This window comes from Schistocerca piceifrons, chromosome 8 (genome assembly GCF_021461385.2).
Source record: "Schistocerca piceifrons isolate TAMUIC-IGC-003096 chromosome 8, iqSchPice1.1, whole genome shotgun sequence".
NCBI classification, from domain to species: domain Eukaryota; kingdom Metazoa; phylum Arthropoda; class Insecta; order Orthoptera; family Acrididae; genus Schistocerca; species Schistocerca piceifrons.
Genome location: NC_060145.1, coordinates 490,157,674 through 490,184,368, shown reverse-complemented (window position 1 = coordinate 490,184,368; position 26,695 = coordinate 490,157,674). Strand labels below are relative to the sequence as shown.

At 45.4% G+C, this 26,695-nt stretch overlaps 1 long non-coding RNA gene and 1 pseudogene across 1 annotated transcript in view; both read left to right on the top strand.

Annotated features, from left to right (window-relative positions):
• Positions 1-26,695, top strand: part of LOC124711737 — a 1,117,457-nt gene that overhangs the window by 488,028 nt on the left and 602,734 nt on the right. The gene's annotated exons all lie outside the window — the stretch shown is intronic.
• Positions 5,045-5,162, top strand: LOC124712645 (annotated as a pseudogene).

Below are 26,695 nucleotides of genomic sequence, written 5' to 3'. Positions count from 1 at the left end.
TTTCTTGTACCCTGCACCGTATGAAATTTCGTAATATTTACAACACTTACAATCGTGAAAACAGTGTTTGTTCGTTCATAAATGTCTGAAGGATATTATGATGGAAGATACAGACACTGTATGAAGACAGACATTGTGAGAATCAGTTACGTTAAAAATATCGCCTGAAGGACATTATAACGAAAGATATAGAGATGGTGTAAAGACAGACATTGTAAGAATAAGTTACGTTAAAAGTGTCATCCAGCTTAGCTTACGCGTTAGAAGTGCCGCTCTCCTCGAATGAGCCGCGCAAGGCAGCCAGCAACTACGGCCAAGTGCCGCTGTTCTCTGAACCAGTTCGTATTGAGCCCACCGTTACGATTATAGCCGGTTAAAACAGTTTGACCGAGTGCAACTGATGAAGGCTGATCGGTTAATATTTGCACGGGAGTTGTTTCGTATCAAATCCACCAAAGCTAATTAGGATGTCAGGTAGCAATAATAGGTACATACTTTGTTGTTAATGTTCTATATCTTTTGTCTGAGCAGCACGAATGAGGCAGTTACTCCCTTCGTCTAACACAGTTATAACGGATAACTCCTCACAGGTCGCCTATTAATGTCGTCACTCGCCGATATTCTTCATGTGGAACTGAATGCACAATCCTCACTGCAGTACAAATCGTGGGTGTCCAGCGCGGTTGTCGCGTAATCACAGTGCGCAGATGAACACTTAAACACGTCAAACAAATCACGCAGTTGACGCCATTTACGTATTTGCTGGAAGTCAGGCTTTGGGTGACGCACACAGCCGTTAAAAAGTTGTAAGTGCGGTCGGCCGTTCTGCCGAAATCCGCCCTGCTCGCTTAGCAGACAACTTACTTGCTCGAGTCTCAACACTGACTAGCAAAAAATGTTCAGATGTGTGTGAAATCTTATGGGACTTAAATGCTAAGGTCATCAGTCCCTAAACTTACACACTACTTAACCTAAATTATCCTAAGGACAAAGACACACACCCATGCCCGAGGGAGGACTCGAACCTACGCCGGGACCAGCCGCAGAGTCCATGACTGCAGCTCTTTGCGCCGGCCAGGGTGACCGAGCGGTTCTAGGCGCTACAGTCTGGAACCGCCAGGCCGCTACGGTCGCAGGTTCGAATCCTGCCTCGAGCATGGGTCTGTGTGCTGTCCTTAGGTTAGTTAGGTTTAAGTAGTTCTAAGTTCTAGGGGACTGATGACCTCAGAAGTGAAGTCCGATGGTGCTCAGAGCCATTTTGCAGCGCCTTAGAGCGCTCGACTAATCCCGAGCGGCTACACTGACTACCCTCTGCCGCACTGGGCGCTTGTCTATCGATAGTACCTACTGCGACCTGCATGAGGCAAAGATATATTGCTGTGAGCACGTAAGCGGCGGATGGCCCCTTACATCTTGCCGTGGTGAATCATGAAGTAGCCTACAACAAAACTGGCACAATGTCTGTGAAGCGGACTTGTTGCGAGATAGAGATGCGACGTTTTCCGTGCATGCCGGGGCACGTCACAGGTATTTGTCGGTGACAAAAACTAAAAACTGCCCTTTTTCGTCACTTTTTTGCCGTGGTGCGATATGTCGTTGCTGCGATGAGACTCTTAGTGACACAGCAAAGTGACTTCTTATAAATACAATGTTGTGTGACTGGGGCCTCCCGTCGTGTAGACCGTTCGCCGGGTCTAAGTCTTTCGATTTGCAGTCACTTCGGCGACTTGCGCGTCGATGGGGATGAAATGATGATGATTCGGACAACATAACACCCAGTCCCTGAGCGGAGAAAATTTCCGCCCCAGCCGGGAATCGAACCCGGGCCCTTAGGACTGACAGTCTGTCGCGCTGGCCACTTTTTTTTCCCTGTCGCGCTGGCCACTTTTTCACTTTTTTCTTTTTTTCCGCTTTTTAAAAATTTTTCCGCCTTTTTCTTTTTATAGAACCGCTTTTTTATTTTTCCTTTTTTCCGCTTTTTTATTTTTTATTTTGTTTTTTATCATTTTTGTCTTTTCTCCGCCTTTAAAGGGAGAATGTAATTTGATGATGTGGAAACGCGCTTCTTATGAACGACAAACTAAGTAAGCCCCTTCTGCTGCCTTTGTTTGCAATATGGCTTGGAAAAAAAAAAAAAGGAAATTCGATTTAGAAGGCATTCACATAAGTGTTATGGAAACGTAACTGCATCTATAACTTTCTTTCTCCGTGCGTGGAAAACCGGAAAGAAGTAAACTCATTATTACTGATAGGTAAAATTCTCTTCTTCAGAAAGGTAATGAATTAAAGTACGCTTCTGCTGCTTGATTTTACACATAAATAACACAAATATGTCTTCCTTTGAAAAGAAGGAAGGAAAGAAAGAAATTTAATAAAGTGTATATAGCAGTTTCATCACTGTGTCGTATGTTTCCCGCAAAACAAAGTGATATATAAATAACTGGTCTATATTGATGATCTTGTCTGATTACTTGCGGTTGGAAATCCTCCTCCTGCTACGTGAAGTACAACTTTGTACCACAAATCATTCGTCTAATATACGAAATGCTTGGATGGATAATATAAATTACGCACTTCTATTGGTTACAGTATTGTTTTAGTTAAAAAATTTGCGTAATTTTCTTTGTATTTTTTAGTACACATCAACTTGTGGTGCTCAGTTGTAAGGTATACCCAGAAGTCTTCCCTATTGCTCGATTCTTTTGTTAGGGTGTAATGCATCGTATGGCCTTTCAACCAGTTGATTGCGTTTCGTTTTGTTTTAGGGTAAGGTATACTGTCAGGGTTTAAAAATTCAGCAGGCGTAACGGCGTTGGGCGTAGTTCTGCTGTCGCTCGCTATAAATAGACATAAGGTATGGAACTTCCTGGCAGATTAAAACTGTGTGCCGGACCGAGACTCGAACTCGGGACCTTTGCCTTTCGCGGGCAAGTGCTCTACCAACTGAGCTACCCAAGCACAACCACTCAGCTACCGGGGGGCGGACACTTGAATCATTACGACGCACACGAAAATCTACAGCCCGCGATAGACCTCGCCGAGTGAAACGGGTCGGCACCGAGTGTTCCGACCTGGCGGCAGATGGAGTCGTGTCCTGTTTGGCGGCGACAAGTGCAGCGGAAAAGACGTAAGCAGAGCCGCGGCGAGCGGCGTCCAGACGAGGCAGAACCAGGCCGGAGCAGCCAGCGGACGGCGACAGATAAACGGGTCGGCGCCACACACGCCACAGCACAGCACACACATCGATTCGCCGCAAATCAGACAATCGCATTAGGGCGCCGTGCGTTCGTGCCCCGCGGCAGTAAGGCAGTGGGCGGCCGCAAATCCGGCGCTGACCCGCACCGCCGCGACATCGACCGGCCGCGGCGGGCACTGCGCGCTGTATTCCTGTCCACTGTGCGCCGCGAAGCTCCACGAGTCTCGCCCGTCCACCTGTCTGCGGCTGGCGCTGGCTCTCCGGGAACGGACAGTTCCGTCCCGTCAAGCCAGCAGCCACATGCAAATCTACATCTACATCTACATGATTACTCTGCAATTCACATTTAAGTGCTTGGCAGAGGGTTCATCGAACCACAATCGTACCATCTCCCTACCATTCCACTCCCGAACAGCGAGCTGGAAAAACGAACACCTAAACCTTTCTGTTCGAGCTCTGATTTTTCTTATTTTATTTTGATGATCATTCCTACCTATGTAGGTTGGGCTCAACAAAATATTTTCGCTTTCGGAAGAGAAAGTTGGTGACTGAAATTTCGTAAATAGATCTCGCTGCGACGAAAAACGTCTTTGCTTTAATGACTTCCATCCCAACTCGCGTATCATATCTGCCACACTCTCTCCCATATTACGTGATAATACAAAACGAGCTGCCCTTTTTTGCACCCTTTCGATGCCCTCCGTCAATCCCACCTGGTAAGGATCCCACACCGGGCAGCAACATTCTAACAGAGGACGAACGAGTGTAGTGTAAGCTGTCTCTTTAGTGGACTTGTTGCATCTTCTAAGTGTCCTGCCAATGAAACGCAACCTTTGGCTCGCCATCCCCACAATATTATCTATGTGGTCTTTCCAACTGAAGTTGTTCGTAATTTTAACACCCAGGTACTTAGTTGAATTGACAGCCTTGAGAATTGTACTATTTATCGAGTAATCGAATTCCAGCGGATTTCTTTTGCAACTCGTGTGGATCACCTCACACTTTTCGTTATTTAGCGTCAACTGCTACCTGCCACATCATACAGCAATCTTTTTAAAATGGATTTCCAACTGATACTGGTCTTCGGATGACCTTACTAGACGGTAAATTACAGCATCATCTGCGAACAACCTAAGAGAACTGCTCAGATTGTCACCCAGGTCATTTATATAGATCAGGAACAGCAGAGGTCCCAGGACGCTTCCCTGGGGAACACCTGATATCACTTCAATTTTACTCGATGATTCGCCGTCTATTACTACGAACTGGACCTTCCTGACAGGAAATCACGACTCCAGTTAACAAAAAGTTTGTCGTCCCTATTCTTCACGATGGCGAGAGAGTGTGCACGAGTTTCTTCAGGCATAGTCGTACCATCTGTTTTACCAAGTGACTATAGCGGAACCCGACCTGAGTTGCTGGTGTTGCCTATCTAACGGATTGAAGAGACAACAAAAATATGTTTTTCAGTATTTCCTGTTAGTTATTTTCCTAATTTAAAAATTTAAAATGCTTTAATAACCTACTTTTAACTCGTATAATCTTTCCTTAACCCTTGTGGGAATTGGAAATTTGTGGTAAGTTTCTGTGGGACCAAACTGTTCAGGTCACCGGTCCCTAGGCTTACACACGACGTAATCTAACTTTAACTAACTTACGCCAAGGCTATCCCGCGCGGCCCAACCCTTTCGCTGCTCCAGAAGTGGTGTCTGCACTCATTGCTGAGGCGGCCGGCTTTTGTTGCGGCTGTACTGTCTGCTACATGCTTGAGCCTGTGCTGGGAGACGGCGCTCTGGCCGATGTGAAATACCTATCACCCCATTTAACGAACACTATTAGATGAAAATGGGCAACGGCCTTGCCGCAGTGGATACACCGGTTCCCGTGAGATCGCCGAAGTTAAGCGCTGTTGGGCGTGGCCGGCACTTGGATGGGTGACCATCCAGGCCGCCATGCGCTGTTGCCATTTTTCGGGGTGCACTCAGCCTCGCGATGCCCATCGAGGAGCTACTCGACCGAATAGTAGCGGCTTCGGTCAAGAATACCAACATAACGACCGGGAGAGCGGTGTGCTGACCCCACACCCCTCCTGTCCGCATCCTCCTCTGAGGATGACACGGCGTTCGGATGGTCCCGGTAGGCCACTCGTGGCCTGAAGATGGAGTGCTTTTTTTTATTAGATGATAATATTTGATTTTTCGTACTTATTACAGTCTGATATCTTCACCCGATGAAGAACTCAATTTTATTTCGCTATCCATCGTAGTGCGCTGTATCAGATAAACTGCAGCGTTGCGCGAAACTTTAAGGATTTTGCAGCGGTAAAAATGAATTGCGTAAACTTCGCCGTGCGGTTGATTTTATGTCACACATGGCAGTGAATTAACTGTAGATAAGATATAGAAATTTTATTTAAAAGTGAGGGCAGGAAGCTATCTCATTTCGTTCTAGAGGTATTAAGTTTTGTATCTGAAGATCAGTCGCACCCTTACGCGTCCTTGCCCATGGTGAATCGTATGGTGACAACAATTGTCATCTCTCGTAAAGGATTTTTTGCAAATGCTAGCACGCAATGAGGCACATATGCTGTAAGACAAATACGAGAAACGTTTCTGTTCACCGAGGTCTAGAAGTAACTCGTTTGCAGCAGTGAGGCGTCGGCAAACCAGGTCGGATACAGGCGTCAATAGCATTGCAGGAGTAATGAAAGCGGCGCGCTTATACACATCCGCGACTCCAGGGAAACGGTGTACACAGCCCACAGCAGCGAAACGGTTGACGTTTTATCACAACAAGAAAAGTACTACAGTTAGAAAGTGTGCGTTTGTCTCGAGGCAGAGCAACTGGCGGCTCGCAAGTACCCGGACTTTATTCATCCAGTATTTGCGAATGAGAGCAATTAGCGACTTCAGACAAACTTCTCACACAGTTTCAAACGTTCTTCAGAAATTTCCTCGCTGACACCCGCTCATAAAATATTGAAAGGAGAGAAGTTTTTCGGTTCCTACATTTTCGATATTCTTGCGCAAAACTTAACATCAAACGTGGTGGTTTAATTTACCACTTCTGTGCTACCGACTATCTTTTCTCCACAGTATCTTCATATACTGTTCTCAGCACCTGTAAAATTATATCAGTGTACAACTTGTATTTCAGTAGATATGACGCTACGAACATTGACATTTGTGAAAAACTCGCATTCGCTTGAAACGGAGCGGAAACTGTCCATACTGTAGTCATTCGGTGTTTGACTGCGAGAGTACTTACCGAGTTCCAGCACACTTTAAGTGTTATATCGAACCTTTTCTGAACTGCTCCATCAGTCGTCTGTCCGATGTACGAGAGGCTGGGGTTTACAAGATCCCCCGTGAGTACAGCCTTCCATACGTAGGTCACGTGACTTGTACAGTCCATGAAGGATGCACAGAACATCGTAGGAAGTCCCGTCTCTTACAGCCCAATAAATCGGCTGTTGGAGAGCACTCCGGCGTATAATTATGCACTTCGGTTAGTGATGTAATTTTAAGGTGAGCGTCTAAACAAGACAAAGCAATTGCACACATTGTTATTTTTAGGCCTACTGTAGTTAAATTATTATAAATTTTATATTGTATTTTACAGGAATAAAAATGTGACCCACAGAAGATGACACATAGGTGTCGAAACATGTCTGGGTAAATATAAAATAAACTAATTGTGTTTGCATAAGGCTGATTTTCAAAACAACCCAATTCTTAAATAGTAAACACGGAAGAACATCAAGAGGAGCTTGAAACATTAGTAAAATGATAACTACTTCGATTTCTCGCATTCTTGTAGTGACTAAGTAATACTTATTTTCTTCGAGAGTTCTAACGATTCCATCAGATATGGAACAGATCCTACACCTTGATGTTTGCCCTTGCTTTTGCTTTGGGAAGTCAAATATAGTGTCCTAAATCCTTTCAGGGGAGCTACTTTCGCGTTTCAAGTACTAGGCAGCCACTTGCTTTACCCACGAATTTATCAGTGTTCCGAAGCTAATCGAAACAATTAGGCTGTAGCGTCTGCCCTACCCTTGTTAATCTACAAGCACTACAAACCACTGTGAAGTGCATGACAGTGGTTGCGTCCTGTTGTAACGGTTATTAGGGCTTTTTTCCGTTTCATTCACGTGTGCAGCGCGGAAAAGGATGATTGTTTAAACGGCGTTCAGCGTGCTGTAATTATTCTGATCTTGCCCTCACGATTGCTGTATAAGCGATATGTTGGGGGTTGTAGTGTATTTGTAGAAAGTCGGCTCCTGAAACTTTGCAACGAGGCTTTCTCCGAACAGTTTACTTCAGTCTTCAACAGTGTGCTAGTTCAGTCCTTCCTACATCTTCATGGATACTCCACAAATCACATTTAAGTGCCTAGTGGAGGGTTCAGCGAATCACCTTCTCAGTTCTCTCTTATTCCAATCTCGTTCAGCGCGCGGAAAGAACAAACACGTATATCTTTCCGTGCGGGCTCTGATTTCCCTTATTTTTTTATTGTTATCGTTTTTGCCTATGTAGGTCGGTGTCAACAAAATATTTTCGCATTCAGAGGAGAAAGTTGGTGATTGAAATTGCGTGAGAAGATTCTGCTGCAACGAAAAACGCGTTTGTTTTAATTATGTCCGTCCCAAATCCTGCCCTTGCAACGTCTCAGTAACACCCTCCGTTGGTCAGACAAAGCTGTGACCATTCGTGGTGCCCTTCTTTGTGTACGTTCGCCTGTCAGTCCTATGTGGTTCGGGTCACACAAACTTGAGCAAAACGATGACTTGCCTGAGTGATTTGTAAGCAGCCTCCTTCATACTGTGCTTCACTCCACCAGTAGTTTACCAATAAACCAGAGTCTCCCACCTGGTATACCCATGGCTGGGCCTATATATAATCGTTCCAGTTCATGTCCCTACTAAGTGCCACAACCACGTATATGCATGAGTTGGCCGGTTCAAACTGTTCGCCCACTGATATTATAGTCAAAAGTCACTACGCAGTTTCGTTTTGTGAAGTGCACAGTTTTATACTTCTGAAGATACAAAACAACTTTCCAATATTTGTACCTTTTTCAAATCTTCTCAAGATCTGACTGTTTCATTGTAGATGACAGCATCATCATCAGCGAAGAGTATACCTTTGGGTTACCCTTTAAGGGACCCCTCACACTTCCCTGGGACACACCGGAAGCTGCATCTACATCCGTCGATGACTCTCCATTCGACATAACTTGTTGCTTCCTCCCTTCCAAGATGTCTTCAATCCAGCCAGAAATTTCGCTCGTTACCCCATACTACCATAATTCTAATAATTATCGAAGATTTCTAAATATCGTTAAACCATTGCCTTCAACATTTCCCCCTAAAGTTAAATCGTGATGAATCTCGTGCTAGGCGAAGCGACTTCCTTTTCGCAGACTGCCCACGCCTGCAACGGAGAGGCGCTTAGCAGCTATTTCGGGAGATTGTTCGTCTCTGCGGACTGGACTCGGCTTGCTTCCTCCCAGCGGGATCTTCCACAATGGACGCCTCCTCATTTCCGCAGGAATCTCGCCTTCTGGTCCGTTAATTTTCATGGCAGCTGAAGAAACAGAGTCGCCGTTTCTTTTGTGGAGATAGCGGGACGTTTATGTTAAGCGCCGTCGTTTCGTCCGCAAAAATATCGCCTCATTTGTCGTATCATCGGCGAGATCTTAATTCTGTTGCGTGGCCACAGCCGAAAAAGTTTACTAGGGCGCGTTCTGGAAACCACGTGCCGAATTTAGCTCTGAGGACAACAGTTTAACGGAGTGGTGCCGCGCTGTTTGTCTCCGCTTATAACGCCTTTCACCACTCCACTTTCTTCCCGACTACCATGCAATGTGTCAGAACTACATTATATTGCATACTGCTGTCACATAGTGTAAGTGCTAAAATAAATCAAATATTGACATTGACGTACCTGTGAGATATCCAGGGCGGCCAGTGAACATACGCTAGCCTGCTACAGCATACTGTAAATATCACATTTGGTAGGACAATGCCCAAGCACGTACAGTGCAAGCTGTTACTGATTTGTTTGACTGATGGGGCTGCTAACTGCTATACCACCTACTGCACTCCCGTGCCGGCCGGTGTGGCCGTGCGGTTCTAAGCGCGTCAGTTTGGAACCGCGTGACCGCTACGGTCGCAGGTTCGAATCCTGCCTCGGGCATGGATGTGTGTGATGTCCTTAGATTAGTTAGGTTTAAGTAGTTCTAAGTTCTAGGGGACTGATGACCTCAGTAGTTAAGTCCCATAGTTCTCAGAGCCATTTGAACCATTTGAACCACTCCCGTGACTTAAGCCCTCGTGAGTTCAATTCACTGCATTCGCTTCAGAACTGCTACAATATCGTCGGACAATAGACCGCGCCACTCGAACTGTCAACACAACTGGCACTGCTAAAAGTGTCCTACGCCTTCCACATCTCTGGCAACGGGTTATACACAATGCTGGTGACTACTTTGAAGGTCAGTAAAACTTTGAAACACGTATATATTTTGTACGAGCTGTAAATAAATAGTTTCCACTATTAAAGTCCCAACCCTCGTATCTAAAATATGTACATTCAATTCAGTTCTGACTACGACTCTTGTGAGTCAAATGGGTATAGATGTTGGTAAAAAAAGAAGCGAGTGGACGAGGCAATTTAGTATAAAAGTGTATGAAAGGAGTTGGATCTGAGGCTGTGATGTTCATGATGCAAGTTTTTGCTTTCCATGTCTGTTATTCGGGATCAGTGATACGTAGGGTACAGGTGGAGTGCAAGATCAGAGGATATATTAATCCATTTATCTATTTATTTATTTGCCAATTGGCAATGCATGTACAAAGATTAAAGACTGCTCTCCAGCATTAACAGCGGAGTGAGAGATTCATTCTGTTTCTACATCCATTCCCAGTACTTGTAACGCCGGCCGAAGTGGCCGTGCGGTTAAAGGCGCTGCAATCTGGCACCGCAAGACCGCTACGGTCGCAGGTTCGAATCCCGCATCGGGCATGGATGTTTGTGATGTCCTTAGGTTAGTTAGGTTTAACTAGTTCTAAGTTCTAGGGGACTAATGACCTCAGCAGTTGAGTCCCATAGTGCTCAGAGCCATTTGAACCATTTTTAGTACTTGTAACCTCAAAACAGTTACAATTTAGCTTTTAAAAAGGAGGTATTCCGTTTTAATAACCGAATGTATGAACAACATCAGAAGTTTCTTGACGGCATAGGAGTTGAGAATGGATTTGTATTTCCGAAAACGTCCCGTCCGACAAGACTTGAGCCCGCCAGAATCTTGTCATTTTTCCTGAGCCGGATGCGTGCGCTTTGAAAGGAAAGAAACGAAGCTTCGAGGAGATATCTCCTTGAAGGCGGCGGCGACGACGCCTGCCAAGAGAACAGGAATTTTGTTTGAAGAGGCTGGCTGTATACGAGCACTGCAGTGAGAGCTGTTCGCTGGATTCCATACTCTAGAGTGAATGAAGCTGTCTGTCTCTGTGGACACGAAGTCGCAATTTTGAGTTTACTGTGAAGTGCGAGCAAAACGTTCTTGTGCCTGAGTTATGTAAAAACTGTAATGAGATTAGCTCTTTTGTACAGAATAATCGAAAAGTCCCGCTATGACTTCGTCTTATCTCTGTCAATCGTGATTATGTGCGATGAGTGATAGGTGTCGGAAATTTCAACGAAAGAAAATAGTAAAACGTTATTGGTCTTCGGGAACGTATTCCTGTAAATGTTTTTTCAAACACCTTTTATTTTTCAGTTCTTATCCACTAGCCAAAAGGGTGAGAAAACTCTGGTAAACCGTGGTCGGAAGATCCGAATGCGAAAATATTTTGTTGACGGCGACCTGCATAGGGAGAAACGATCACCATAATAAAATGAGAGAAGCGAGAGCTCGTACCGAAAAGTATAAGTACTTTTTTTGCCGCGCGCTCCACGAGATTGGAATAGAGAATTCTTATGAAGGTGGTTCGATGAACACTCTTCCAGGCACTTAAGTGTGATTTGCAGAGTATCCATGTAGATGCAGATGTAGATATCCAGATTGTATACCAGAGGAACCTCCTCTCAGATTATGCTGATAGAATCGTATACAACTGCTCACTGGACGAAAGATCCAAACCCAAGGAGAGTTGCATAGGTCACACCAATGCGCTGAATTACAGACTCCTATTACTAACGTCGATTTGCCGTAGTATTATGGTACATACATTTTGTTGCTTACATTACATCGAAGGGAACTATGTATTGACTACTAGCTAACACGGGTTCAGAAAATATCGTTCATGTGAAACACAACGAACTCTTTGTTTTCACGAAGCAATGAGTTCTGTTGACAGACGATGTCAAATGATTCTATATGTTTAGATTTCAACAAGACTTTTGACACTGTTTCTCACAAGCTATTTCTAATCGAATTGGGTGTCTGTGGAGTATTGTCTTAGTTGTACGGCCGGATTTCTTGTCAGAAAAGTCACAGTTCGTTGTAATTGACGAAGAGTCATAAGTAATACAAAAGTAATATCTGGCGCTCCCGAAGGAACTGTTAAAGGATCTCTGATGTTGCTAGTCTGTATAAACGATCTAAGAGATAATCTGAGCTGCCCTCTTAGATTGTTTGCATCTGATGGTGTCGTTTAGCGTTTACTAAAGTCATGACATGATCGAAACAAATTGCAAAATGATTTTGACGGAATCTGTCTGTATGGAGTGAAACGTAGCAATCGACTCTAAATAATGAAAAGTGTGAGGTGATCCACGTGAGTACAAAAAGAAATCCGTTAAATTTCTATTACACGATTGATAGTAGAAAGCTAAAGGATATAAATTCAACTAATTACTTAGGGACTAGCCGACCGGAGTGGCCCAGCAGTTCTAGGCGCTTCAGTCTGGAACTGCACGACTGCTACGGTCGCAGGTTCGACTCCTACCTCAGGCATGGATGTGTGTGATGTCCTTAGGTTAGTTAGGTTTAAGTAGTTGTAAGTTCTAGGGGACTGATGACCTCAGAAGTTAAGTCCTATAGTGGTCAGAGCCATTTGAACCAACTTAGGGACTACAACTTCGAATAACTTAATTTCGAACGATCACATAGATGATGTGAGGAAAGCAAATCAAAGACTTTGATTTATTGGCAGAACACGTCTACCAAAGAGACTGCTTATATGCAGTACGCCTGTTCGCCGTCTTCTGGAATACTGCTGTGCGGTGTGAGATCCGCATCAACTGGCTGGTTCAACTGGCTCTGAGCGCTATGGAACTTAACATCTGAGGTCATCAGTCCTCTAGAACTTAAACTTAACTAACCTAAGGACATCACACACATCCATGCCCGAGGCAGGATTCGAACCTGCGACCGTAGCGGTCGCGCGGTTCCAGACTGTAGTGCCTAGACTCGCTCGGCCACTCCTGCCGGCAGATCTGCATCAGATAGGATTGACGGACGGCATCGAAAAAGTTCAAAAGAGGACAGCCCATTTTGTGTTATTATCGCGAAATAGGGGATCACGAATATGTTGCGCGACTTGGGATGGCAATCATTATGACAGAGGCTTCTTTCGGTGGGGTCCCGCGAGTGCAAAAATATTTTACTGACGCCCACCTATATAGGGAGGAATGATCGTCGTAATAAAATAAGAGAAATCAGATTTAAGTGTTCATTTTTCCAACGCGCTGTTCGAGAGTGGAACGCTAGAGAAATATCTTCAAGGTGGTTCGATGAACCCTCTGCCAGGCACTTAATTGTGAGTTGTAGACCCCCCACACAACACACACACACACACACACACACACACACACACACACACACACACACACACAGACAGACAGAACCCCCCCTGCCCTCCTCCCTACGGCAGGAGTCCAGTGTCACATCGCGGAGACATCTCTACCATCAGCAACTTCTCACTGGCCCCGAGTAAAGGAGGGCACGAACCCAACCATCCCAGTTGCGACAGCCCTCCACGCCTAGTCCGTAACATCGCTAATGAGAAACATGTGTTCGCCAGTCAGCAGTGTGACCTGGGTGCCGTACCGTGTTACTGAAGGAGGCGATGCGAGGTTAGTCCGTCCTAGAATTAAACCTCTCGAGTATACGTTGAGACAGCCACCTACGCACTCCGTGTTGCAATCCTCTTTGTGTGTCCCTTGCGATCCGTAGTGAAATCGTGGTGTAAGCTGACGATTTGTGGCTTCCAAAACGATTCCCGGTAGCAAGCATCAATAAAGGAGTGGCAGAAGTGTGATCGCGGTGAATTTATTGTAAATAAACTCCGCGATCTCTACAGAAATACACATCTGGTATTAACGAACGTAATAATATAGAAAGTGGAAAATATTGAGATCATATCCTACATAGAAATATCGGCTGGATCGTGTACGAGCGACAACTGACTAACTTGGCGCACTGTAAAAACTACCGAATTACTGATTAGTACTTCATATACCGTTGAGGTCACTTTGTTCCCCCTTAGTTACTTACAGCTCGCAGTTTGCCTCATGGCAGTAATTACATAATTATTAACTGAATGAGAGATACTCACCTAACTTTATTTGTAACCAAAAAGAGTTATTGTTATTAATAACTGAACTTCCTGCTGCCTGACCTTTTCGGTTTTTGCACATTCCTGTCTGTAGTGCTGAACCCATCGATGAAGTGGAGGTCGACTGCGTCATTCTATTTTGGCTTGTCTAGTGGCATGGGGATTCCAATGTATTCCACATTTGCAGACATTTGCCAGCAAAAAGAAAAAAAAAGGACTTTATTTTTTCCAGCTGATAATCCCAACTTTATCACTATCCCCCCTAGATACTCCATCAAAAGTGCAAGAGAACCGAGCATTCGCTTCTTGGAGGCAACTGAAATGGGTCGGCTGTGTCGATCCAGACAGTACGCACCTGTCACCACACAATGAATCTGACCTCTTAATTTTCCATTACAAACAGCAGAACAGTCCAGCGTCCCCTACCCCCAGCTCTGTGGTGGGCAACTGAACAGCTGGAATGGTTAATGGGCAACAGCCTTGCTGCAGTTTTAACACCGGTTGCCATCAGATCACCGAAGTTAAGCACTGTCGGGACAGGCTAGTAGTCGGATGGGTGACCATCCAGTCTGTCGAGCGCGGTCGGCAAGCGGGTTGCACTCACAATGGAACCTCCCCATCGGACCCCCCTCAGATTTAGTTATAAATTGGCACAGTGGATAGGCCTTGAAAAACTGAACACAGATCAATCGTGAAAACAGGAAGAAGTTGTGTGGAACTATGAAAAAAATAAGCAAAATATACAAACTGTGTAGTCCATACGCAAGATAGGCAACATCAGGGTATCTCGAACTTAGGAGCGCCGTGGTCCCGTGGTTAGCGTGAGCAACTGCGGGGCGAGAGGTCCATGGTTCAAATGTTCCCTTGAGTGAAAAGTTTACTTTCTTTATTTTCTCAAAGTTATGATCTGTCCGTTCGTTCATTGACGTCTCTGTTCATTGTAATAAGTTTAGTGTCTGTGTTTTGCGACCGCACCGCAAAACCGTGCGATTAGTAGACGAAAGGACGTGCCTCTCCAATGGGAACCGAAAACATTTGATCGCAAGGTAATAGGTCAACCGATTCCTCCACAGGAAAACACGTGTGATATATTCTATACGACACTGGTGACGGCATGTGCGTCACATGACAGAAATATGTTGTCGACCCACATAACTTGTACACTTGGCGAATGGGTAAAAGATTCTTCTACCTTGCCCGATTTCGATTTTCTTGTGGGTGTGATAATCACTCCCAAAAAAGTGATTAAAACATAAGAGTTTGTCACATAAACTGCAACAAATGAATGCAACAGTTGCACAGTCGCACAGTTTTCCCTGTGCTCTGTCAAAACATATGTTTTTAAAGTTTTCAAATTTTTCCGTGTGTAGACCGTCAAATCCTGCATATGTCCAAGCAAATCTGAACATGTCCTGGAATTTTGGAGAGCGAAGTTGATTATGTGTGAGTGCCTGAAGTTTGATAATGGTCTGAAAATAAAAAATTTCTCACTCGAGGGATAACTTGAACCATGGACCTCTCGGTCCGCAGCTGCTCACGCTATCCACGGGACCATGGGGCTCCTGAGCTCAGCCTATCCTTTATGTTGCGTATCTTGTGCATGGACTACTCAGTTTGTATATTTTGCTTATTTTTTTCATAGTTCCACACAACTTCTTCCTGTTTTCTCGATTGATCTGTGTTCAGTTTTTCAAGGCCTATCCACTGTGCCAAGTTATAACTAAATCTGAGGGGGGTGCGATGGGGAGGTTCGCTTGTCAGCCCTTGTGAGGCAAACTGAGGAGCTACTTGATTGAAAAGTAGCGGCTCTGGTCTCGTAAACTTACGGCCAGGAGAGTGGTGTGCTGACCACGTACCCCTCCGTATCTCCAACTGGTGATGCATGTGGGCTGAGGATGTCATAGGGCCCTATCGGTACTGTCGGGCCTTCAAGGCTTGTTCAGGCATAGTTTAATTTTTTTTTTTAGATTGGCTAATGGTCAGTGACATTAAGTCCTCTCCCACAAAGAGTGCAGGAGATGTTCAACTCTTCACAATCGTCATAGAAGTCCATGAAAGCAGCTGGAGATGGATGCATGTCCCAGGCGTACAGCCCTGCGGGTCCAGCAGGTAAATCTGTAACAGCATCCTCTGAACTACTCTCTGGCTCTACAGCCAACGTTTCAGCGATAGCTGTATCTTTTCAGCTGGTTAACAGTGATCACGTGGTACCCAGTTTGTAGGTGCCTTCATCCACGAGGCAGGAACCAGCCGAATGCAGCACGTTTTGAGGTCTTCGAATGGCAGGCGATAGTGTCTGCTGTGCATTATACTGTGCTGCCTGCTCTTCAGCAGACCATAGTGTGGGCTGAGCAGTGTGTTGTGCTGTCTACTGAGTAGCAGGCTATGGGGTCTGCTGAGATGTACCATGTGCTGTCTGCTGAGCAGTATGCTGTCATTTCTACTGAGTGTCAGGTCACACACTGTGTGACCTCAGGAGGCCGAAGGGTAAGAAAGTAGAATCTTGAGCTACAATGCCTCCACCACCTTGTGGGTAATAATACAACTACGATCCAGTCATTTTGTTGATAGTTATTACTTTACAGCTGTCTAATGACAACTGGATAAATCCATTTTTCCCACCGTATGTGTTGTTTATATTATTTATTATATACTAGGCATCATCAGGGGCCTGGAATACACAAATATATATGTGTGTGGGGGGGGGGGAGGGGCGTGTGTGTACCTTTTCTCTGTACCTGTATATTTTGCACATTTTATATTGAGGTTACAAAGAGTCCTGACAGTTGCTGCTTATCTAAGACGTAGTAACAATTTAAATTTCTGTTTACAAATTTCGTAGATGCTGGCCTACATATGTTCCTTTTTCCTGTTTTACAGCTGGTCCTCTTCTGTTTCTTGTCATACGATATTTCGTTTTTTCATCACTAGAAAATGAACATTTGTTTACTTGATGTTACGATTTGGATGTTGTTGCAAGTTATTGAATGTCTCTTTGTGATGTCAGTGATACGTTCCTGTGTGTGTGTGTGTGTGTGTGTGTGTGTGTGTGTGTGTGTGTGTGTGCGTGTGTGTGCGTGAGAGAGGGAGAGAGAGAGAGAGAGAGAGAGAGAGAGAGAGAGAGAGAGAGAGAGCGGGAGCTAGCACTGCTATCAAAACGACACATTCAGCAGTTCGCAACACTATCCGGACCGTGACAGCAAGGGGACAGTGATCTTTTCCCAGTGCTGTGAAAAGTAAATCGCTTATGGTAGAAGGTAAAGGAGGAACAGTTGTAAAACAGGACAAGTACACGTATAGACCTGCACCTACGAAATCTGTAAGTAAAAATTAATGTTAGCGCTGCATCATAGATAAGAAAAAATTGGTGGGAGTGTTTGTAATGTCAATACAGAATGTCCAAAAAGTGAAACAAAATAGTATGAACACAAATATCTATTTATTTCAGGGCACTGAAGGTGCCTTGCAAATAATATGCGCTTAACACGCATGGCAAGAAAATATTGTCTGATTTGTTTGTGATTAGATGATTCTAAAATAATAATTAACAATGTAATATTATACTCAACTGAGAACGACAGGACAGGAAATACTTTCAAGGATCCAAAGATGTTTCAGTGAAGAGGGTGGAGTGTTACGGCAATGAATGTTATCCAGCAGTAGATGAATGTAGAGACTTGCCTTTCATTTCGTTATTTAACAGTAAATTTATTCTAGTTTGATAAGGCTCTACTGGACTTGAACCTTACCCCACATACAGTCGCAGAGACGCAGGTTGCCCGGGGTGTTCTGAAGGACTCGGGGTTCAAATACCCACTCAGCCATCCTGATGTACTGTGTTTCCCGGTTTCTCAAAACAGTTAAAAACAAATCCGGGACAGTTGTTTCCGCAATTTGACATTGAGGTGTCATTAAACCGCCAGCTTCTTGTTTGTCCCCGTGTTCTCCTCCTCCATTGAAGTCATTTTGCCTTGCAGTTACACAAATATACTTATTACGTTCGCATTGTTTCAGAAAGCTGTCTCTGTGGTATGATGTACGATACGACCCGTCGGCGTATTGAGGTCGGCAATGGGTTGGAAGGTTCGGGAATACCAAAGAATGGGACACAACCCGTTGGGTGTGACCAATGACGTCAGAAGCTAGCAGAGATGATGTATTGCACAGATTTAACAACAAAGACGAAAGTTGAGAAACAAAAGAACGCAGGACAGAGAAAACAGATAGTAGAAATGTATCACGTAAACTCATATTTGGAACATAATGTTAAGCATATCGCTTTTTGGGTCTAGTACCCTATTCTTCAGTTGACCAGAAATAGCCCAACTGAAGAATGGGATACTAGCGCAAAAAAGAAAGAGAAATGGACAGAAGTAGCATGGAATACCTCATTTGACATGTATGAGTTGTTTCTCGAACTTTAGTTGATCTGTATAGGTTATTTGCTGTACCGGATACAAATTAACATATGTCAACCTTTCGCCTTCTCTAGCACTAGTATCCTATTCTTCAACTGAAATGCGGGATACAAATTTTACCGGTGTTCCTTTTTTCGCTTACACTACTACTAGTATGCAATTCTTTGATTGATAGCGAAGGCGAAAAGAACGACATACGTAAAATTTTTATCCCATATTCTAGCTGACCTATACAGGTCAACCGAAGAATAGGAAAGTACTGGTAGTGACGATGGGATACAATTTTTTTTTTTTTTTTTTTCGTCTTCGATACTAACAGTATCGGTATCGCAGAAGTACTACCGACGACGAAGAAACCGACAACAGTAAAATTTGTATCGCATACTTCAGTTGAATTATATAGGTGAGCTGAAGAACAGGATATTGGTAATAGTGCAGGCGAAAAACAGCAACGTACATAAGATTCAACCGCGCGGTGTAGCCGCGCCTTGCCACGGTTCGCGCGGCTCCCCCCGTCGGAGGTTCGAGTCCTCCATCGGTTATGGGTGTGTGTGTGTTGCCCTTAGCGTAATTTAGTTTAAGTTAGATTAAGTAGTGTGTAAGTGTAGGGACGGATAACCTCAGTAGTTTGTCCACACTTTTTTTCCGTAGTTCACTTGAGTTATATATGTCAACTGAAGAATAGGGCCGGCGGGTGTGGCCGAGCTGTTCTAGGCGCTTCAGTCTGGATCCGCGCGATCGCTGCGGTCGCAGGTTCGAATCCTGCCTCGGGCATGGTTGTGCGTGATGTACTTAGGTTAGTTAGGTTTAAATAGTTCTACGTTCTAGGGGAATGATGACCTCAGATGTTAAGTCCCGTAGTGCTCAGAGCCATTTGAACCATTTGAAGAACAGGATATTACTTTCGTATTTCAAATGAGGTACAGGATGCAAATGTTAAGTACAGTATCTCACTTTTTTCGTGTTCGTTAGTACTAGGATCTGGTACTTTAGTTGATGTATATGGGTAAACTGATGTACACGATACAAATTTTTCATATGTCGGTCTTTTCGCCTTCGATAGTGGTAGTATCGAGTGAAAAATATCGTAGTAATACTTGTACTACTAAAGGCAGAAAGAGCGACAACTGTAAAATTTGTATTCCGTAGTGTTGTCAAATCCTGCTTCAAGTCTTCCATATTCGTAAGAACAGATAAATCCATACCTACAACCGAAAATCAAAAAGTAAAAATCGTTCAGATGGAAAAACAATTCTTCCAACATATTTCGGACTCACTAAGAATAAAAGTAAGTTTCGAATGAATTGGAGTGAACCAACGATTTAAATTAATACAAGCGACGAAAATCGTACACAAAGTCTAGCTTTTAAAAACACCTTCCTTTATTTCAATTTACAATGATGACGCCTCGCCACAAAAGATAACCAATTTACACTACTGGCCATTAAAATTGCTACACAACGAAGATATCTGGGAGTATGCGTGCGGAACGATTTGAAGTGGAATGATCATATAAAATTAGTTGTTGGTAAGGCGGGTACCAGGTTGAGATTCATTGGCAGAGTGCTTAGAAAATGTAGTCCATCAACAAAGGAGGTGGCTTACGAAACACTCGTTCGACCTATACTTGAATATTGCTCATCAGTGTGCGATCCGTACCAGATCGGTTTGACGGAGGAGATAGAGAAGATCCAAAGAAGAGCGGCGCGTTTCATCACAGGGTTATTTGGTAACCGTGATAGCGTTACGGAGATGTTTAATAAACTCAAGTGGCAGACTCTACAAGAGAGGCGCTCTGCATCGCGGTGTAGATTGCTCGCCAGGTTTCGAGAGGGTACGTTTCTGGATGAGGTATCGAATATATTGCTTCCCCCTACTTATACCTCCCGAGGAGATCACGAATGTAAAATTAGAGAGATTAGAGCGCGCACGGAGGCTTTCAGACAGTCATTCTTCCCGCGAACCATACGCGACTGGAACAGGAAAGGGAGGTAATGACAGTGGCACGTAAAGTGCCCTCCGCCACACACCGTTGGGTGGCTTGCGGAGTATAAATGTAGATGTAGATGTAGACGTGCTACACACGGGAATTTTAACCGACAGGAAGAAGATGCTGTGATATGCTAATGATTAGCTTTTCAGAGCATTCACACAAGGTTGACGCCGGTGGCGAGACCTACAACGTGCTGACGCGCGGAAAGTTTCCAACCGATTTCTCATACACAAACAGCAGTTGACCGGCGTTGCCTGGTGAAACGTTGTTGTGATGCATCGTGTAAGGAGGAGATATGCGTACCACCACGTTTCCGACTTTGATAAAGGTCGGATTGTAGCCTATCGCGATTGCGGTTTATCGTATCGCGACATTGTTGCTCGCGTTGGTCGAGATCCAATGACTGTTAGCAGAATATGGAATCGGTGGGTTGAAGAGGGTAATACGGAACGCCGTGCTGGATCCCATCGGCCTCGTATCACTAGCAGTCGAGATGACAGTCATCCGCATGGCTGTAATGGATCGTGCAGCCATGTCTCGATCCCTGAGTCAACAGATGTGGACGTTTGCAAGACAACATCCATCTGCACGCGACGATGTTTGCAGCAGCATGGACTGTCAGCTCGGAGACCATGGCTGCGGTTACCCTTGGCGCTGCATCACAGACAGGAGCGCCTGCGATGGTGTACTCAACGACGAACCTGGGCGCACGAATGGCAAGTCATTTTTTCGGCTGAATCCAAGTTCTGTTTACAGAATCATGATGGTCGCATCCGTGTTTGCGATATCGCCGTGAACGCACATTGGAAGCGTGTATTCGTCATCGCCATACTGGCGTATCACCCGGCGTGATGGTATGGTGTGCCACTGGTTACACGTCTCGGTCACCCCTTGTTCGCATTGACGGCACTTTGAACAGTGGACGTTACATTTCAGATGTGTTACGACCTGTGGCTCTACCCTTCATTCGATCCCTGCGAAACCTTACATTTCAGCAGGATAACGCACGACCGCATGTTGCAGGCCCTGTACAGGCCTTTCTGGATACAGAAAATGTTCGACTGCTGCCCTGGCCAGCACATTCACCAGATCTCTCAGCAACCGAAAATGTCTGGTCAATGGTGGCCGAGCAACTGGCTCGTCACAATACACCAGTCACTACTCTTGATGAACTGTGGTATCGTGTTGAAGCTGCATGGGCAGCTGTACCTCTACACGCCGTCCCAGCTCTGTTTGACTCAATGCCCAGGCGTATTAAGGCCGTTATTACGGCCAGAGGTGGTTGTTCTGGGTACTGATTTCTCAGGATCTGTTCCCCCAAATTGCGTGAAAATGTAATCACATGTCAGTTCTAGTACAATATATTTGTCCAATGAACACCCGTTTATCATCTGCATTTCTTCTTGGTGTAGCAATTTTAATGACCAGTAGCGTATTACCTACGGATCGAAAATGAAGACATTACGAGTAAAGTATGATGTCATTGGTCAAAGCCGACGATTTGTATCCCAAGCTTCAGTTGACTCCAAGTTTCCGATGACGCCAATAGCGGTCGCGGCGCAGAATCTGGCGGACGGGACGGTGCGGCTATGTACCACGAGCGGCCGCAGCCCATGCCGCTGCAGACCCACTCGTGCTCGCAGCACTTGGCTACGTCTCGCTACGCAGACGCCGCATAGTCGCGGCTCCAGCCTACGTCCTTACCTCAGGGAGCCACGTCCTTGGTGACATTCATGAGTTGGATTCCTTCTTGCTGCGTTATTTTGGAATGAGACTTCGTTCGCTCGGTGAAATACAAATTATGTAAATCTTATGAACTTGTTCACTGATTATTTCTGCTCCGGTCCAGCTTTCCCACAGCAACAGTTGCTGTATCACGGTGCAGCCCCTCCCTCCTTACCATTTCTCGTATACGTTGCTGTAATCGGCGCTGTGCAGATGGTACAGGCCTGCTGACGTGACGTCACAGAGCTGCGAGAGTCGGTATCCCACTATCTGACCACCACCACCACCACCACCACCTCCTCCTCCTCCTCCTCCTCCTCCTCTTCCTCATCATCCGTCGCCGCCTCTTGCTCAAGAGTAGTGCTGTGGTTGTAGTGACCTGGTGGCGGCGCGGTCCTCTGAGTGGGGCAAATCGTCGCCCGCAGCGCAGACGAGCAGGCGGAGCGTAGGCGTAATTTCCACTGAACAGAAGATAATAGCGAGCGATTAGCGCGCGCTGGTATCCGGCCGCATCCGTAATTAACGCATCGGCCGCGCCGCGTAACGGGGGTGTGGCGTGTGGATCCGCCCCTGATACGATGGGACACCAAGTGATACGACAGAGGCGCCGTCAAGTCCAGTCTGTCGGCCGCGGTCTCCTATTGCAGCGCCTTCGAGCATGCGAGTAATATGGCTTTTGACGCACTTCCTTCGAAACAAGTTTCATAAGAGTAGTTTTCTCGTAAGATTTGCGTTTATATCTTCACCTCAATCTGTACTCCGTAAACTGTCCGGCGGTATGTGTCGGAGGGTACGTTGTCTGCCACTGCCACTTGCTCCTTTTTATTTACCAGTTGCAAATACAGCGCAAGTCCGCAGCTCGAGGTCTAGTAGCTAGCGTTGCTGCCTCTGCATCGCGGGGTCCCGGATTCGATTCCCGGCCGGGGATTTTCTCTCCCCGGGGATTGGGTGTTTGTGTTATCATCATCATTTCATCATCATCATTCGTGGTAATGTCTAGATTCGACTATGTACAAATTGGACTATGTACAAAATTGGAACTTTGTAGGGCGCTGATGACCCGGCTGTCGTGTGCCCCACAAACCAACCATCATCATCAAGTAAGGTACACAAAGAACGAGGGATTGTTGGTAATCTTACGTGTGAGCTCGAATACGTCTTCTTTTACGTTGTTGGACAAAACACCTATACACTGTGTCATCCATTGTAGGTGAACACGCATTAGTGGACATTAATTTTGCTCGAACTGAGCTGGGGACACTTCGAATAAAGTGTCTGAATGTCTGCGGACGAATGGCAGATTATTCTTCCTCGAGAGCCGCAGCCGGCCGCTGTGGTCGAGCGGTTCTAGGCGCTTCAGTCCGGAACCGCGCTGCTGCTTCGGTCGAAAATTCGAATCCTGCCTCGGGCGTGGATGTGTGTGATGTCCTTAGGTTAGTTAGGTTTAAGTAGTTCTAAGTTCTAGGGGACTGATGACCTCAAATGTTAAGTCCCACAGTTTTCAGAGCCATGTGAACCACTCCAGAGCCGCAACCAGAGAAGGTGCTGACATTGGACGCTGGGATTTGGAGCGACGTTCTAACTCGTCCCGAAGGTGTTCCATTGGGTTTAGGTCGGAACTGTTGGAAGGCCAGTCCACTTCAGAAAAGCTGTTGTCCATAAACCTTCTCTCACAGATGCTGCTGCTATATGACAAGATGCATTGTGATGCTGATTCAGTCAGTCATCGTCTCTGAACTGCTACTCTCCGGTACACGGCACAGAATACTATAAAATATCTTCTTCGTTTCCTCTGTCATTTAGCTTTTTCTTAGTTGCAACGAGGGGACCACACGTTAACCTTGAAAAACACCCCCACACCGTAACGCCACCTGCACCATACTCCACTGCAGGCGCAGAACATGGTAACGTTGTCCTGGCAACGGCTATATCCAAAGCCTTGCTTCTCATTTTGGCCGGCCGCGGTGGTGTCGCGGTTCTAGGCGCGCAGTCCGGAACCGTGCGGCTGCTACGGTCGCAGGTTCGAATCCTGCCTCGGGCATGGATGTGTGTGATGTCCTTAGGTTAGTTAGGTTTAAGTAGTTCTAAGTTCTAGGGGACTAATGACCACAGCAGTTGAGTCCCATAGTGCTCAGAGCCATTTGAACCATTTTTTTTCTCATTTAGCCACAAGCTATTGCGTGATTCATAATTCCAAAACAATCTTTTCCAGCCACTGTCCAGTGGCGTTGCCCTTACATGACGCCAAGAAATGTGTGACTGATGGCGAGCTCGGCGACCATCGTAGCCCATTCTTTTCAACTCGCTACGCGCAGTCGTAGTTCCAGATGGACTTCGGAACGTACAAGTGGTTCTTTCCGCTAACTTCATGTAATTTTTTTTTTAGAACCATCTTTGCCAAAGCTCGACGGTCCGTGTCCGTCTCTACATGAGGTGTGTCTGGTCTCGTTTCAGCTGTCGTTCTCCCTTCGCCTTTTCACTTCACGCCGCGCGGAGTGGTCGCGCTGTTAGAGGCGCCATGTCACGGATTGCGCGGCCCCTCCCGCCGGAGGTGCAAGTCCTCCCTTGGGTATGGGTGTGTGTGTTGTTCTTAGCGTAAGTTAGTTTAAGTAGTGTGCAAATCTAGGGACCTATGATCTTATCAGGTTGTCCCTTAGCAATTAACACGCACATTTTCCACTTCACAGTCACGTCACGGACACTCGAGTTGCGGCAGCAGTGGAAGAGCTGAACTGTCCCCGATGGATATGTTACTCAAGTGACGTCCACTGACCAGCGCGTGATAGAAGTCGCTGAATTCTCCTCACCGACCCACTCTGCTGGTACTGATTCTCTAACGACTACACAGTATTGCTTCTATACTGCCGCGTCCGCCTCTTTTCACATGCAGTGGCCTCTTCCTCATTGTATCGGAGTCTCCAGATACTTTGGATGAGAAAGCGCCTGTCATTGGAGTTGGATGACGTCTGCGCTACGCTTTCGCACTTGTTAAACGCACCTGCGATGAAACGCGTTGCCATTCTTTGGATTTTCTCCATTAGCCTTACCTGAAGAGTTCGGAGACCGAAGACCAGTGTTCAAGTGTCGCCTACCCCCTTACTGAAGATTATTTCAATGAATCTGTCTGGCACCTGATGTTCTGGTGGCTATAAACGATAACCGTGATGAGCAGACACACTGACGAATGAGTGTGGGGTGTTGTTGTGGTCTTCAGTCCTGAGACTGGTTTGATGCCGCTCTCCATGCTACCCTATCCTGTGCAAGCTTCTTCATCTCCCAGTACTTACTGCAACCTACATCCTTCTGAATCTGTTTAGTGTATTCATCTCTTGGTCTCCCTCTACGATTTTTACCTTCCACGCGTCCCTCCAATACTAAATTGGTGATCCCTTGATGTCTCAGAATATGCGCTACCAACCAATCCCTTCATCTAGTCAATTTGCGCCACAAACTCCTCTTCTCTCCAGTTCTATTCAATACCTCCTCATTAGTTATGTGATCTACCCATCTAATCTTCAGCATTCTTCTGTAGCACCACATTTCGAAAGCTTCTATTCTCTTCTTGTCCAAAGTATTTATCGTCCATGTTTCACAGCCATACATGGCTACACTTCAAACAAGAACTTTCGGAAACGACTTCCTCGCACTTAAATCTATAATCGATGTTAACAAATTTCTCTTCTTCAGAAACGCTTTCCTTGCCATTGCCAATCTACATTTTATATCCTCTCTACTTCGACCATCGTCAGTTATTTTGCTCCCCAAATAGCAAAACTCCTTCACTACTTTAAGTGTCTCATTTCCTAATCTAATTCCCTCAGCATCACCCGACTTAATTCGACTACATTCCTTTACCCTCGTTTTGATTTTGTTGATGTTCATCTTATATCCTCCTTTCAAGACACTCTCCATTCCGTTCAACTGCTCTTCCAAGTCCTTTGCTGTCTCGACAGAATCACAATGTCATCCGCGAACCTCAGAGTTTTTATTTCTTGCCCATGGATTTTAATTCCTACTCCGAATTTTTCTTTTGTTTCCTTTACTGCTTGTTTAATATACAGATTGGATAACATCGGGGAGAGACTACAACCCTGTCTCACTCCCTTCCCAACCACTGCTTCCCTTTCATGCCCCTCGACTCTTATAACTGCCATCTGCTTTCTGTACAAATTGTAAATAGCCTTTTGCTCCCTGTATTTTACCCCTGCCACCTTTAGAATTTGAAAGAGAGTATTCCAGTCAACATTGTCAAAAGCTTTCTCTAAGTCTACGAATGCTAGAAACGTGGGTTTGCCTTTCCTTAATCTTTCTTCTAAGGTAAGGTCAGTGTGGAGTGTGGTGTTATGGTTATGTTGGTAAGAGATCGGGGACAGGGTGAAACTCAGCGTCGGCACACTGGCTACTTCACTGTGGTTGACAGCAATACGTAGCCGAACTTTGCGTCCGCATTCGAAGAACTGGTCACCGTTAAGTTATTCCTTCCGCAATATCGGAAATTTCTTCATGTACTACGGCTACTTTATTTACACTTAATTATAGCACGGCCGGTTTTGAGATCTAGACGGTGCAACAAAGCGGAAGAGCTGTAGAAAGTGTCGTAACCGTTCACTCACGAGTTGAGTTTTCTGTAACGTATGCTACGAGGTGTAGTCGCTAGGACCCCTATGTTTAAACCGAAATTTAGACCATAAATGATTTGAAAGTTTTCGTTTGTTCTATAACACTAATTTTCACAATTATGTAGGTGTTACATAAATACTCTTTGTTGATACCATTGCACTAAAAGAAGCCTGCAGTAT